Source organism: Ammospiza nelsoni, chromosome Z (genome assembly GCF_027579445.1).
Source record: "Ammospiza nelsoni isolate bAmmNel1 chromosome Z, bAmmNel1.pri, whole genome shotgun sequence".
NCBI classification, from domain to species: Eukaryota; Metazoa; Chordata; class Aves; order Passeriformes; family Passerellidae; genus Ammospiza; species Ammospiza nelsoni.
In genome coordinates, this window is record NC_080669.1 from 39,952,309 (window position 1) to 39,970,381 (window position 18,073).

Below are 18,073 nucleotides of genomic sequence, written 5' to 3' on the forward strand. Positions count from 1 at the left end.
GCCCGTTATAAAGGAAATTAAAAGAATAATTAGCCTCCCTGAGACACATTCTATCTTCATGCTTCTTTGGGAATGGAACTTCTAAATACATCCCTAGAAACTGTGCACATTGCATACAACTAATAAATATATGATGTTTTTTCTGACATTTTCTATGACTATATACCTATCTTTACTTAATTCCGTATTGCTGCCCTGTGCTTTCTAGAGAAGATGCTGTCAATCACTTTCCAGTAGAGGGATGAGTAGTAACATGTATTTTATTTTAAGTAGTGAATGAGCCAAGATTTTGACAGCTGAAAAAGAAATTATTCTGAACTCATTGTACAAACCTTCTCAATTGCAATGCTGAGGGTAAGAATAATTCTGATTTGTATATTTGACAAGATAATATTAAAGCATCTGCTTAAGATATAGAAGGCAAAGAGATAAAAATTAGGACTTTGAAATGGTATTTTTACCATTTCAAATGGTAAAAATATCCTGAGAGAATGTTTTGTATCCAGAAAGTCTGTATAAGCAGAGATGTGGTGTGACTTAAAACAAGCATCATGGCATCATGACAATATCTTTGTTTTGTTTAACATTATATGAGATATATTTTTTTGTGTCTTCAGGAATTCTTCAACAATGACAATTACAGTCAGCCAGTGCTTAGAGCTAAAAAGAACAAAGGACAGGGTGAAGATGTGAAAGAGTGTGTTAGAGAGTTTGGATCATATCCTTTCAAGAATGACATTTAGCCAATGCATTTCAATACTTCAAATATAATTGCTTGTTATTACATGTAAAAATGGCCTCAAGATAGGTGCTGTATGTGTAAAGTGAGTTCTGTGGAGTTAGAAAAAAATTTCCAGGATACTTTTAAGAAAAAAACTTAAATATGTAATTACTGAAGCTACAGCTCAGCTGTTTTGGTTTGCAGGTTTTTTTTTTTGTTCTTTAATTTAAAAAAACCTATTAAATAAACCATAGCATAACTACTTGTTTGTTCTGAAATAAGTCTCATTGTTTATTCTAAAATTAGAACAAAAAAGTGAAGGCAAATAACAGATCTCAGATACTAAGTTATTACCTTATCTACCCTCAAAGATGAGAGATTATGTCATGCTCTCTGTTACTTTATAAAATATTAGTTTATAAAGAAACCTTTTTTTATGACAAGAAACGCAATAATGCATTTAGATGCCCTTCGCAAATAAGGTAGCTTACATGCAACAGGTAATGACTTACATTTATGCATACAGCTAGCAGTACTCTTTCAGATTCTTGGACATCATCTTATATAAATGGAATTGGGATGTATGTTGATTGAGGACGTGCAAAAATGTATACTTTAGGGAGCAGTCACAAAGACCAATTTTAGGTGTGTGAGACTAGTATTTCTAGACCCTTTCTGCTTTACCTGAGGATACAAAGCTCTGCTGCAGGGCAGCTTAGAGTGTTCAGCTGGGTTTCCTTCTCTGGTAATTACATCCAGAAAAACCCGTGTCTCTCACCACAGTGCAGAGATAAGCCTTACAGAGGTGTTACCCATATTCTTGGATAATGTTTTTGAATATTCTTGGAGAGACCACAAAATGAGATGTGTACTCCTTTCATGAGGGTCTTGTATTAAGCTCCTGCTCTGCTCAGTAGAAATCAGAATGGTAAAAAAGCTTTGCTTTGATTGAGGTGGAAGAGAAATCACTCTTCTAAATATCATCCCTTCCTAGGGTAAAAAAGAAACAAAAACCAAACAAATGAAGAAACAAAACCAAAAAACAATAACATGCAAAAACCCCAAAACTAAACCAAACAAAGAAACAAACAAACAAAGAAAGAAACAAACAAAAAACGACCCACCCAAACCACAGTTTTCGAAGTTTTGTAAATTTAAGCTAGTTCCATTTGGGGCAAGCATGCTCTGTCTCTTAGAGTATGTAAAGTGTGTCTGTGTAACTGCCAGAGGAAGCCAATATTCAGAAACTTATAGGTTTAAAAAATATGCAGGGACAATCCTAAACTATTTCCCTTTCTTCCTTTAATTTCCCCTTTTACTTCTATTTGTGGTAAAACAATGTTGATGTCTTATTTAATTTCTTTTTCAAATAATGAAATAAAGTATTCCAAATAAAAGAAAGCTACTTTAAGACATTTAGTTAACTGGGCAGTACTTTATCAGTGCCATCTAGTGTAAGCAACCACAAACTGAAGAATTTTTTCTACTAAATTCACACAGTGTTACAACAACTGAAGTTCTAAATGGTTGTCTTTGGTATCAATATCTCTAAAGCAAATATTTCCTAGCTAAACATTTTTTCAGGGAGTTTCAAAATAGTTTTCTAAAGAGTAGTTATCAGAAAAAGGCTTGTAGAGCTTATGTTTCATTTGAAATTTCAGTAACAACTTTATTGTGTTCCTGGAAGAGCGGTGCAGATAAATAGTTTTGTCATTCACATCTGATGAGACACCTTAATAATCCGAGTCATACAATCATTCACACTTTGTCAGTAAGAAAGAGGGAGCTACCAAAAATTTAAGATTGGAAATCTAATAGGTAAAATTTCATAAAAATATCTGTTTTAAAAAGCAGACAATAATATAATTCCTGTGATTATAGTAGAAATGTAGGATACTTACCTTAGGTAGAGTATCAGTTCTTTTTCACATGTGAGCGACCTTACTTTTAAGTTTTCACCCACAAATTTTTAGCAATTAAAGCTATCTTTTCCCTCTTTGGAGAAACACATTTCTTTTTGATTCTTGTTGATCTTTTCAACACAAAAAAGCAAAAAGTGATTCAACTTGTTTATTGGGATCAGAAGGCACAAAGTATAATTAATTTCATAATTCTTTTGCTCAATGTTATTAGGTTGGCCACTGACATTATGATTCCTGAAGGAGCTATGCTTTCAAATTACTCAAAGCATTGCTCTTGTTTCAGTCTTCCTCTGAGATGAAAAAGCATGAAACAGAAGATTGAGGTTACCACTGTGTTTTTCTTGCAATATTAACTCTGAGTCCTTAAATTGTTAATTTTTATGTATCAAAACTGAATTTGGATGAAGATGGAATAGAAAGAAGAAATGCACAGTGAAATTTCAAAATCCCTGTGCTCTGTGTTGTGCAGAAGTTTTTATATGTGTGAAGACATGGACATTTTTTTGTAGCTAACCTATGTCTGTATATCTAAAAGTCCCAAAAGAACTAGAAGCTATTTGAACTATGTATGAACTGGAAATAATGTATTGATTTTTTTTATCTCTCTTGGAACTGAACACATATATACAAAAATACACACAGGTACTTATATTGCATTTATTGTATATGTATATTTGCCTACATGTAAATGTGCATGTGTATATATACATACATACATACATATATATATATATATATATATAACTGTTTAAATATATCTGGGACTGAGAAGTTGCCGTTAGGGGAACGGTCAAGAATGACCAATATCAGATCAGTATCAATCCTGATCACTACATATATAAAATAGTAATCTCTTAAGAATTTTCTACTGAATTCACTGTGCAGATATAAAAATGCCACAGATCCAATATGAGTCATCTCAGAGGGCAGCCTATGGTGCCTGAAGTTTCATGGAGATCACAGCTATAAGGTCTGAGTGCTCTTCAACAAGGGGAGCAGGATCAGAAATTTTTCAATGTTTTTTATATCTCTGTGTGGGTGTTTTATTCTCCTCTACCTCCTTCCTAAACAAAAAAATGTGGTCTTTCTCTACTTCAGGTGATTTAAACCTACAACTAAAAATAATGTCTTATTGGACAAGCTGAGAAGCCATATTCTTAAAGCTTGATGTTTTCTTAGTTCACCTAAATAATAATTTTGTGGCAAATGAAGCTTATTTAATTGAAAACAGTAGAAATACTCCAAAAATATGTCACAGCTCTTCGGTAAGGAGGTGGGAAAACTGAATTTTATCACTTCAATGTGGCATCAACCTGGGCATTTTGTACAGTCTATCCATTAGAATGATTGCACTGAGTATTTATTTTCTTCAATGATTTTGTATAATGCAATAGCTAGATTAATTCAAAGCAGTGAGGCTCAAAAACATGAGGAGGGTAAATATTTCCATGGAAAGTGGATATTTCAGGTATGATTACAATAGTGAAGCAAGATTAATGAATCTAAGTCTACCACTGAAAGAACTGGAATGTATCAGGAAGCAAGCTGAAAACAGAACTGTCTGTGGATTACTTCTTACTAAACCTACTTTTATTAAATTTGTTTGGCCCATTTGATCTGAATTTGCAAATACTTTTTAAGAGAAACTGAAAATGCATATTTGGGGGTGTATTAATTGTCTGTTTACTGAGAAATAAAATGTTAGCATTTTTTTCTAAATATACAGCATCGATATAAAAAAATATAAATAAAAATTGCTTACCAATAACCTTAGCACATTTAGGAGTCTTTACTAATCAAAATTATTACTTTATTGGAATTTTTATTTTCCTTAGAGAGTGGCAGTTAAAGCAAATTCCATTGTGCATGTAAAATGGACATCAAGATCATTTGGTTAAATATCCAAACCCAATAAAATTGCCCAAAACTAGCTTCATTAGCCATTTAAAGTTTTTGAAAAAATCTAAACAGCAAAGCCACTTAACTAAGTATTAAATGAGGTAATATCAGAAAACATTTTCTGATATTATTTATATACTTCGATTAAAAGGTTTTTTTTACTAGGGTATTTTGTGGTGGTATTGATTGCAGGAGGAATTTTTAGAAGTAATTCAATCTAGTTTTTCTCTGCTAGGCAGCCTTAATTTTGCTTGCAACTAATGGAAAAGCTTATATAGAGCCAACTTCCTGAAGAAGAACTTTTAATTCTAAAAGGTTCTGGAAGGAAAAGTGTCAATGAGTCCTATGCAGCATTCTGTCATCACAAAAAAAATCAGATGGTAGCAGCAATAATCTTTAAAATATATTCTGTAAGTACATGAATTGGATGATATCTTTTCCTGTATTTGTCAAATATTGTCTTACAATTTTTGATTTCTTTAAGTATTACAGTGAATTGGATTATGAGATTAGATTTGCCAAAAGGCTTTGCATGTGCTAAACTTCAAAATTTTGAAGAGCAACTGTGAAAAAACCTGTGTGCTTTACAGTTACTTTTCCATTACTTGCTTCTTTAGAGGGATTTATCTTTCTTTTTCTTTTCTTGTCTCTCCTTAATGATAACATCTGAGTCATGTCCCCATCTTGCTACCTTCACTATTTCCTAAAACGATAATATATTTGGCCAAAGAATGCATTCACCTCATAATGGAGGAGAAAGGAAGACAAAACCCACTTTAGCTAATGGAAATACTTTGACTTTGTTTTGGGTTTGGGGTTTTTTTTGTATGTTATTTAAATATTTTTGGCCTTTAATTTATTTAAACCTTTAAAATGCTTATTTCCAGTATGGTGGTTTTGTGAAGAGTGCATGTGTCTTTCAAACTTAAAACAATGTATACTGTCATGGTGGCATAGTATTTGGGAGGCAATTTCATAAAATATTTTAGTTTTTCATTGCCTGCAAAATGAGGACTGATAAAAGGTAACTGGAATAGCTGTAAACTTTCTAAATTTCTTTCTTTTTCTCTCACCTGAAAGTGGGATTGCAATGCAAACCAGGTAAAAGTTTTTGAAGCTTCAGCAATGATGAATTCTTACTTCTCACTATTATTATCTTTTAACACCTTTTCTGACACTTTGAATGTTTTCTCGATAATATGAAAATGGACGGACGGGGGGAAAAAAAGCTGTGTGCAATCTTCACAGCTGGTGCAATGTACCATTGTGCCTTGCTGTCATCTGCCCACACTTAATTAATACACATCTGGTTCATTCTTGTATTTACACGAGACGCAAAATAAAATGCATAAATTCGATTTTTTTCCAATCTGTGACACCATGCTTCCTCTCTCAAAAATTATTGGTGTGAATATTAAAAGAACCCACACTGAAATGTATAGCTCTGTTAAAGAAATAAAATGCATGGTTTCATGGTATAAATATGTAAACATATCAGCTGTGTTAAAAGAAAATTCTACTGTTCTGGAAGGTACTTTATGATATTCTAGCAGATAAAAACCTAAACATATTATCTGAATAATTATTTTAACATGATTTGTGACATTTACAAGTAAATTTATTTCTCTTCAGAGGCATGGAAGATGTGTGATTTTGATTTCTGGTCAGTGAGGAGCATGAAATCTGACACGATGGATTTACATTTATGCTAATCACTAGTAACTTGCTCTATTTCTGCATTTATATTTTCAATAGGTGGGTGGATAAAAGCAAAAAAAATTAATAATATAACATTTATCTAGAAAAGTGTTAAGTTACCTCTTCATCACCCTGGTGGCTACACAGATATATGTGATAGACTCTATTTCTTATAATTTTTTTAAAGCTGTATTGCAAGAATGCCTATTTCTCATGCATGTGTATATAGTACTTTCCAGCACAAGTTCAGTCTTGATAGCTCTGTGCCAATAATTTTAATTTGTAAGTGTTGCCAAGAATCATGGTGTTCAGTAACAAAAAATATATTTTTATGTTTCTAATGGTTTCCCATAGGAAGAAATCACAGAATTTGTCCTATAAAGAATTCTCTAGTAACTGAGTTTTTTATCGCCCTAGCATTAATCCGTACTTAATTAATTAAAGCTGAAAGTATGATACATTAATGCTTACTAAACTACTTTTAATATTATTGAAAATTTGATCTTTAGAAATGAGTGTTTTTTGATGTAGTCTTTTTGCTATTGTTGGGCTTCTTGTTTGGTTAGTTTTGAATAATTATATTTCAGGACAAGTTTTAATACATTTTTCCTGAGATTTGTAAAACCAGTTTGAAGTGGCAATGAATGTTTGAGACAGTATTTGTTTCAAAATGCTACAGAACTCATGTATTTCTTGATCTTTCCTATATCATAAATGAATTAGCAGAACCATTACTAGACCAGGAGCATATAGCTCTTCCTTCTGGTGTCATTGCTAGGAATTTATCATTAATTCAATATTTATCAAAGCCAATCCATATATGACAACATTTTATTAGGCAAAATTAGAATAATTATTTGTGTAATATGCATAACAAGATAAGTAGTTGGGGTACAGTGAATTCAAACATAAGAAGTTCTGTCTTTCATAGATTTAAAAGTAATTTAAGTTTGCATCCGGTTCTTAAGGGTGGATATTGTGAAATTAGAAGAGAAATGAGGAGAAAAGAAAATGTTTGTTTTCTACTTCAATAAAGTGTTGTGAGAAGACAATAAAAAGTGGTAATGATGTTAGCAATTCCCAACAAACTTCAACACACATGCTAAGCTTCCAAGATGTGACACTCCATCTAGTTGTCTACGTATGTAGACATAAGAAAAAAAGCCAAAATTGCATGGAGAGCTCAAAATTATCTAGAGTGGGACAAATATGAGTACTGTGTTGTGCCAAAAGCATACAGAGTGATGCTACCTGAGTATTAACCATCTTAAAAAAACCCATAGACATAGAAGTATTAAGCAAAAAAGTTAGGGGAAGCATAAAGGACACCTTACATTTTATTTTTTTGGTTTTGTTTTTTGTATTTTCATTTTCAGCATGGTCTGCCATTGCAATAAAATATATATGCTGCTAAGGAAGGCAAGGAGAGTGTGAATTATGAAACAGATAAGAGGCTACAAAATCAAAGCATCGCAAATCAAAGAGCTGCCAAATAGCAAGCAGCTTCCCCTGAGAGCAAGAATTACAATCAAGTTCAGTTTGTATAATCTTTGGTGCAGAAAGCTGTTGTGTTTGGGAAAAAGGTGAATATTTCCTAAAAGTTTTTTTTTTAGAAATGTTGGGAATTAGGGTTTTTGGGGTTTTTTTAATGCTGATTTCTTTAGATGTGAAGGAAGTAAAATTGACAGGAGTTTTTTGCTATCCTTAAGGCTCTTGAACAAGTATGAGCCACTCCATAGCAAGATGAATGCATCTAATACAAAAAAAAATCCTGAATAATCTGAGTGTACTACCTGTCAAATTAATACTTCACTGTGTAAAAATTTCCAGTTGCAGACATCTACGTATTAAAATTTAATAAAGTTTCTGTGTCTTAAAAAGTAACCCATATACAAAATTAACCCCTACACAAGTAATGTTCACAAAGCTGCATAAGCATACTGTTTTTAAGGTTATGGATTTGGTTTTTCATTTGAAAGTTAAGATGGTGTGTTAAGTAAGCTACCCATATAATGGATTTGACATGGTATTTATTCAACACTAGTATTTCTCTTAATTATTACAGTATATAGTAGTAACTTGTGGTGTACACAATTATGGGCAGCATTTAACTTTTAATAACGTAAAACCAGACTGTTACTGAGATTTGAGAAGGTATCAAAGTCCATTAAAGATAACCAAAAACCCATTGGTCAAAGCTACACTCCAAGACACAAAATCCTCTTGTATGAGTGTTCTGTCAGTTCCTCTGGACCACAGGACCTGGAATTTTTATGCAATCCTGTAGCAATCTTATGTATTGAATTGTACTTAGTCAATCAATTTCAGTCTTCCAACATGAGTTCAAGTCCCTCAGGATTTTTCAGCTTCTTTTTGCAGTCTCCTGACTTTGTTTTCCAGTTACACTTCATTTGTCTGTCTTAGACAAGACAATTATATTCCACGTTAGGTTGGATTCTGCTACCTTTTTGTCTTCCTTGATACCTCTGTATCTCCTCAGTCTTATAATTCTTTGTCATTTCTTTTTCCAAATTGACATAGTTCCCTGAAGTTAGGAAAATCACCCACTATTGAGGTTAACAAGCTTTATGCTTTATTTCATTGCTCTTCTAGCATGAACAAGAAAAAAAATCCCCAAAAGTGGATTGGCTCCTTCTTTTGGAATGCTGGACTTTGGCCCCTTCTTTTCAAATATTTTTCATGTTCATTTTTTCCATAAGGTTTCTGGAGAAATTGGGCTTTATTAAAAATATTTAATAAGTGCATGTGTATCACTTTCTTATGTTTTGGCAAGGATTTAGAATAACACTTTTCCTGGTTTAAACTGAGACAGTAAAGATTCAGTTTGATGATTTACTGAAAGAAAAAAAATCTGCAGTTTTCCATTTCCTGATTCACAGGAATCCTAGTATTTTGTTGAGATTTAAATATTATATTCTGTGCTAGAATGCATAGAAACATGTGGAAATAGTTTTTGATCTTCATGTGAAAATGAAATTCATTAATATTAATTTATTTGAAAAATAATGCACAGACTTCTGTCTTTCATTTGTGTCCGTACTATACTCCAAAGGACTTTTTTTTCAGAAGATTTTGAAAAGTGTTTAAATTAAAGAGAATTTCATTTAATCTCCTCCTTTCTTAAATATTTCAGATGTGACTTTTAAATTATAATCTACATTATAAATCAAATTTTCAAAAATTACTGTTTTTTAGTGATTGACTGGTCTTAATTTTCTGTCTTGAAGTAAGTGGATAAATAAGATATTTTTATACTAAAAGATTCTGTCCAGCTGCAAATCTTCTGCTTGGCAGATTTACTAAGTTACTATATTTGTCTCTTGATAATGAGTATTGATGTCTCAGATTTCCAGTATACTATTTTTTTTTTAATTATCTTCATTTAACATGTGGCTGTTGATAAGATCTGTGACAGGCGAGGGTAAGGAATAGAAGAGGAGGAAAGCATGAGTATGACTTGCTAGTAATGCTACACATACATGAATAAAGTGTATAGGATTATATGATTAGATGTAAAAAGATATAAGTACATGTATTATCATAGTAATAATTGTCTATAATGTATGTATAGACATAATATATAATGTATGTATAGATATAATATTGTCTATACATACATACCCACTATTTATATAGTGTGTATGTATGTATAGACAATATTATGTCTATACATACACACTATATAAATAACAAGCATAAAGTTCATTTGGTTTCTTTCCTTATCACTTGAATGTAATTTAACATTATTCATCTCAGTATTAGCTTAGTCTAGGTTATTTGTTATCCGAAATTCAGTAGTTTCACATGCCCAGCCCTTCTTCCTTTGCAGATCAAGCCAATTGTTCAATCTATGAAATTTTTTCCTTTTGTTTTAGTATAGAATTACATAGTTTTTTCTTGTGGTTTTGTGGTTTGTTCCGTCATGAAGACTCTTGGTGATCCTTATGTGACTTGCTAGTTCTTTCGTATTTCAGAGAAAACAATATGAAATTTTCTTGCTCGAGCTTTGAAAACTTAAAATGATGTCAGCAGCAACTGGCTCAGCATAATTTTAAGGAATAAAAAGCGTCTTGAACTATTAGAATAATGCTATTCAGATGAAAACAGTTCTTGCTTGCACTTTAGTTCTTAAGTTACCACTAAAGACAAGTCCTAGAAGATTACTCTGAATCAATTCACATTTGAATAGGCCACTATGAACTGGCAGAATGAAAGACCATTAGCGGAAAATGTGTAAACAGGTAAATATGACTATATTTACATATAGCCTCCTGGGCTCACCTGGGACACACAGGGCAAAGTCTGCTCTGGCTCTGGGTGTATGCTTGGGGATCTTGTGTTGTGCTCTGCCCTCACCTCTGCCGCCAGCATTGCCCACTTCTTTGTATCTGTGGAAATTACCCTTTATCCAGGAGCCTGACAATAGAAATGTTAACTTTGGAGAACAGATGTATTATTAAAAACAAACAAACAAACAAACAAAAACTCAACCAAACAAAAACTAAACAAAAAAAGCCCAAAAGAAAATTTTTCTATACATGTTTTGTTTTTTCTTTAGCCTGTATGCCCTAAATTTGCCCACTGAAGCCATTTCTTATATCTCTATCTCACCAAAGGTATTCTACCACTCTCAGCTCACCACAATGCTAGTAATGCTAATCCTTCAGGAATCAGTTTCTCTCTGAATTCCTTCCAAAGCATTTCCTCAAGCAGGACATTGTTCCTTTCATCCTCTATTACCTTAACTCCCTCTTGAACTCCTAGCTCTTTTCAATCTGCTGCTGCATTGTGGTCACAACTCTCTCCTTCAGGTATGATCAGCCTGAAATACCTACTAAATATCTCTTTTAACCATTTTCTGTACTCGTGTTGATTCTTACAGGTAAATCTCTTATCTTCCTAGGGAAAAAAAAATAAAAGCCTTTCCTTAGCTCCTGCTGAATTGTGAGTCCTATAAATGTGGATCCCCTCCCTCCACGTACTTCACTGCATCACCTTTTGTAATTGATACTTTTACAGTTTCCATGAGTTTCCTTGTCTTCAATTTCCATTTAACCAAAATAAACTGTGATTAAAATGTTAGATCAGATTATGCCATCCAGTTTAATTGATAATGAATTTAAAATACAATTAAATATTAGTTTAAAATGTATTTTATTTGAATGCCAGCTACCAAAACAAGAGTTTTAACTAATAAGATATGCTGATTAGAAAATATTTTGACTACCAAAATGCTCCAAAGTTTTGTATTCAACTGAAGACCATCTGTGAACTTATACCAGTTACAACAGAATATAGTGATAGAAGTGAGTCCAAAGTTTATAGTCCTAAATAAAACCATGATTTAAAAAGTTGCACTTTTTCATTATTTTCAGTAGTAAAACATTGAATAAACACTGACAACACTCTTCAGCTATGTATAACCTGTTATTTTTTTGTGAAACAATCAAAAATACTTCTGTCAAAATAGTTTACAAATGTGAGCATTTCTATTGACTTCAGTAGAAATGCCTGCAAGACTATCAATCTGAAAGACTTTTAATTATTAAAGACAAGTAAAAAGAAGAAGGAAAAATGACACCACAACACGTGCTTTTTCTTTTGGCATAATTCACTACTGGTAGTTTTTGTTTACCTGGGGAAAAGCCTCAGGCTATGAAAATAATTGGAGATAAATTATTTTTGCATTAACAAGTGCATGCAAAACCGGAAGAGGTGTGAACATCAATTCTGGTTTATTCTGAGTATGTGTTAGTAACAGTAAAATGTCTTTCACAGCCTTTAAATTTTGCTAAGTAATTAAACTGCATCCATAAAAACTGGGAAGTTGATTTTAGCCAGAATTAATAAAAAATAAAACAAAACAAGCAAAATAACAAAACAATTATCCACTATCCACTACCAGCTAAATTTCACTTTAAGCTTATGTTCATTTTTGAAATTTACAAAGGAAAATAGTTAATTATGAATCACTTCATAGTCTGATTCAAGTCTGATTTTATTTGATGCCTGTACTTTGGAAGATGAGTTTCACAGTAACAGAAATGTTTGCATTTTTTAGTCATGAAGCAAATTTCTGGGAATCACTAGAAGAAGAGAAACTAAAGTAGAATTTCCCTCCCCTGTGTTTTCCAGTGTAAATCACAGACTAGAAATCCAATATGTGTTAAACTAGATTCACTTCTTTTCCGCTTTTGTAAAATAAGACAGCTAACCTAATTTTTCTTACTGAAAACAAAAATTTGTCTTAGAAAACAAAATTTTCTAGCCTTCTTACTGCTTCCAAACCAATAGACTCTTTGTGTTTAAAATTAATAGACTTTTAAAAAAAATCTCTGAACTCTGGCCTATGAAAAGACATTGCTGGCACTAATTGGTGCAGAGATGAAGCATATATCATGATGACTGCAGAATATTAATTCTGAATGAATTTTTTAAAAATTTTTACACATTTCATGGCAATTTAGTTCAGACCTTGTACCTGCTCTGTCCACTTGTCACCTTTTTAGGAAATAAATTTTATCGGACATTTTAAGTAGTTTATCAAAAACCCAGCATATATAGAATATCTTTACATATGTCTGAACTGAAGTTTAAAAAGATACATTAAAAAAGAAATTGGTTACAATCTGTTGTGAAGGTTTGTTTAAATTCAGCAGTCTCGCAGATCTTATATTCCACCATATCTCAGAATGGTCAATTGCCTTTTCTATAAGGGAGCTGGGCATATCAGTCTTGTGTCCAGTTCTCTGAAGTGTACCGCTGTTATAGAATTTAATTTATTAAGGTATATAAATTATTTAAAAAAATACACTTACCTATACTGTAAGAAAATCTGGCATACCTACCCACTACTACGCCATGGAACAAGGTGTTTTCTGTTCTACAATGAAACAACAATACTTCTAGAAATACTTTATAATGACTAAAATTAATCACAGTGAGTATTGCAAATATGAGAGATATCTGAACTCCAAAGTTTCTTCATCATAAACAAAATGCCATTAACTTCAAGGGGAAACCCTGTAGTGTTATCCTTGTGACCTATGAACTAGTAAGCTAAAGAGGAATAATTTATAATAGGTAATAATAGCTATTTTTCCCTAGCAGATTTATACTGTAGTTATTGAGTAAAATGTCAAGTCCTCTAGTGTTCTTTTCTAAAGGAGAAAAGAGTCCTCACATTCTTTCAACAAAGTCCATATTAAATGTACTGAAAATAAAACTTTATAAAGTCTTTGTAAAATAAACAAATAGTCAGAAAAAAGAAATGCCAATTCAAGTGAGAACTCATATTTTGTCTTAATTCAGACTAGTGTATGGTACAGCACATGAAATAGGTTAGGGTTCATGACAAATTAAGTCTATGACATGTGCTGGAGAGTCTTTCCCAGTGGAATGATTTTATGTGTGATAGTACTTAATATGTATCTGGTTTAATCATTATGAAACATTATTTTTGTTCCTTTTTTTTTTTTTTTAACTCAGAAAATGGAACACATCCTACTAGAAAAGAAAATTTCAGCAATCTAAATAATATTATAATTCAACTATTTTCTGGTTGGGAAATCCTAGACAAATATATTAGCAAATCTCAGTGTTTTATTTTCTTGATAGAATGGACTTTTCTTTCACCTTTTTATTCTTTTATTATTACTTGTAAGTTATTGTAAAAATAATTCTATAACTCTTGATTATCTGAGCAGTATGTGTCTTGTCTGTGGTCTGGAAGTTCAAGGCAAGTCTTTTAGCAGGGATTAGGCATAACTTATCATGTCCCTATTGATGTATGTATTTGTCTGGTAAAAGTAATTTCTTTGCATTTCAGAGGTGGTCAGAAGAAATCTTACTTTGCTATACATGGTTTTTCATGGCCAGATATTGATAAACTCAGTACTCATTCAAACCTATGCTGATGATTTCACTATGCAGAATGCATCTTATTATCTCCTCTGAATTAGATACATGAGAACCTGACATTTTCTACTGGACACAAAGAACTTCTGTGCCCTTTATCATGATAGAAGTCCAAAACATTCAAAACCACTTCTAAATAAAACTTAAAAACTACTACTGCAAAATATATATCTTCAAAACTACTACTGCAAAAATAATGCATATTTTTGAGGGACGCAGAACCTGAGCTTTAGTAATGGACTCTAATAATTTCTGAAATGCTTGCTATTAAGCATGTACACAAAGTGTTTTTGTACAACATTGCACCTGTTTCTGTGAATATGTACTTTGTACCCAAAACCACATCAAAACTGTCAATGTGCATAGTTTCTTACCTGTTCCTAGACTTTAATCTGCCATCTGCACTCCGGCAACATCATCTGGGCCAAGGTCCACTGAGAATTCATTTGAAAATAGTGTTGATAAAACACCTCTACCTGTTAGTCTTATAATTGTTGTATTGACTTGGAAGAACCAACATTCAGGCTGTAATACACATTTTTTGTGTCAGAAAACCCACACTTCATATCCACATTGTAGTAAAACTGGGCCTAATTGCAATAGTTTTGATCAGTTTTCATGGATATACCGAAACATACTCATCGTATCTTGTCACTACTGTTGAAAGAACTACTTTACTTAATCAAAATTTGTATAGGGACTTTTCAGGAAGGCAGTTGTGAGGTAGCCTAGAAAAGTCTTCAGAATATGTCATCACTGCAAGAACTGTGCAGCAGTTCTGGGAACAATTTGCATGAGGCAGAAAATCACAGCATACCTTTGGAACATATATACTGTAGAATATCCATTTTTGAGAAGTTGGATAAACTTGATAAGGTTACCTTTAAGGAAATTGTATTAGCATTTATTATTGTACTGTTGTCATTGTACTGTTTTGTTTTCCTCTTTTATGAGGGATGACAATATGAATTTTAGTTTACATGGCTGATAGTTAAGGGGTAATTATTTAATTACATTAATTAGAGTCTTCTTAAAATCTCATCCCTTATTAAACCTGTCACCTTCCTGAGAAAACAAATTTTCTTCATAAATCAATTCTGCATACCTTGTGGCAATGCTTATTGTCTGAAAGACAGATGATCTTATACTTAAAGGAATCACATTTTTGTAGAGTAATTAATGATATAGCAGTTCAGTAGTTCCTCTTAGTGCTTTCATGTTGTTTGGTGATTTTGAACTAAGAGATTATTTTTAAATTGAAAATCTGTTTTTCAGGAGAAACAATATTAAAAAAGAATAAAGAAACCTGATGTATGTTAGCATTAACCTGTTTTACTAGAAAAAGCTGTTAGATGATAAATGTTCTTCATAAGAATCACCTTGATTTTCATCTATCACAAAGTTTACTTCCTGTTAAACAAAATTACAAGTGTTATAGTAATGTGATCAGATATTTTCTGTGTTTCCTTAGATATTCTTTATATGTTCTATTAGAACTTCAGGAAGAATCAACATAAAATAAAGCAGTTGAAACTTAGGGTCTTATACATGTGTTGCTTTCTTGCTCATTACACTGTATTCTATAAGAACAACAATTGGCCACTTTGAGTAGACTTTGAGCAGAAATTTCAACATTCAGTTTTTATATGTAAATTAAAATAGAGAATGATAAAATTTAAATGGTTTTGTCAAATGAAATACACAGAAATTTGCATTAAAATGCTAGAATGATATTTTGCTCAATTAAGCATAAAACAATGCATTAACTGACCATGTAGTTGATTTTTTATGAATGTCAGTTAGAAAGCAGAGCAAAAAGTAAATAAAATTTTGAGATAACATGATCTCTCTTAGATTACAACTAAACTACAACAACAAAAGAGCCACTAGTTCAAGAATTAACCTTGGTTGATTCTTTGTCTGCTCATAGGTTTCAGAAGTCAAGTTTTCTAAGAATGTAAATTCTTGAAAATTTCCCATTGTTATTCCATCCAGAAGCATTCTCTCTGTTTTTTTTTTTTTTTAATACATCTCAATTTATGGGGTTTTTACTCTATTTTTTTGTCTATTTATCTTATTAATACTTTCCACATGTAAGTTCATTTTTTAAAATTTATTGGTACTCTCTGGCTTGACCTGACTCCAGCACAGAAAACAGTAGCTGTGCATGAACTTGAAAAAGAAGTTAGAATTCCTCTGAGTGGATTACAGAATGGTAACAGACACATATTAGTCAAAACAATTGGTGCTATAGTGGACATATTTCCACATTTACTCTGTTGTCTTTGTATGTCCTTACTAGTGACAGTGAGAGTGAATTATTAGGATTGTCTTTCAACTCTTACTTATGACTTACTAAGTGGAAATGATGGTTGGGGTGACCAGCTATGATTTAATCTAGTCCACAGCTGTTAAATGATTTATACTCTCTTGCCAAAGCCAATTAACATGGCAGGGCTACCTTTCAGTTTAATTGTTGTTAATTACCTTTAAGGTAAAGAAGATAAAATCTTTTTTTTTATCATTAAAGCCTACTTGTTATTACCTTCCATATCTGTCAAAGAAAACTGGTTGTCATTTCTGTGTGAAAATTTTTTATTCTGATGTACCTTGTCTCATAAGAAAGAGAAAATAGCTGCATTTTACTTTGATGACATAATGCTATAAAGCAGAATGTGGTATATTTGTATTCAGAAATCTTTTCTGAATAATACGGCTGCATATAAGTTTCTGTTATGTTGATAATACTTTAAATAATTTTTCCTTGTTATGCAATTATTCATTTACCTTTTCCACACAATTTGAGGTAATCAAACATAAGTAATATGAGTGGCTTGATGTGATAAACTGAAAAAATTTACATTGCAAATAAGACATTTGAGGTTTTTCTGTATGAGATGACTTGTGGAACTGTAAAACAATATATTTTACATGCCTTAAGTTTTAATTAAGAATATTCCAGAAGTATACTCAGTTATTTAAAATTCCTTCTTGAGCAGAATAGGGAATAATGAAGTTAAATAAGAGCAGGAGATAAAAAGAGTTTCTCATTTCAGGAATGAGAAACAAAATTGGAAATCTCAGACTGTGTTCCCTAATTTCACATTAATTTTACAGAGCTAAACTCTCAAATTAGGTGTCTTCTATCTCCCTGGTTGTCTACAGATTCAAATTTTCCCACTGTGCAGCTTTTAAGACTTATGACAATGTATAAAAGCATGTTACTTCACCAAAAACTTGCAGAGCTTTGAAACCTTGAAGCTTTGAATAACTTTAAACTTTTGGTTCTGTGATGGAATTTCATATCAATCTTTTTTCTTTAGATGTGTTCATCATTCAGTTTTGATTTTCAATTTAAAATATTGTACAACTGGATTATATTTGAGATAAAATTTGGTAGATGCTAAGCAAAGCTTAAATCATATATTGGAAGCTGAACAAGCATGCTTCTACAAATACATGTGGAACCATGTGGATAAAAAGTACATATCTGTACGTTTATATATTTATATAAAAACAAGTGTATAGATAAATTTTAATTTCAGACAAACTCCTACGTTTTGGTTTTGTCTGTTCTAGTGCTGGAATCAGTCCCAAAGAACAGTTAAATCTACTACTCTGTTCTTCCATTCCCCTCTACTTCCCAACAAAAGTGTGCTTCAGTAAGATAAGCTTGCTGCACAGAAACTAAGGTAGAATTAGGAACAAGTAACTAGGACAGAAATCAACAAAGACCAATACCTTTTTTCAGCAGCAACCTACTCCTAGGGGGGATGTAAGCAAACTTTTAAACTACAGTCCCTGGAAAGAGAACAATAGCAACAATTACTCACTGGAAGATATATCATTAAAGTAACATTGCTGTTTCTTATTTTCTTCAAGGAAAGTCTTTTCT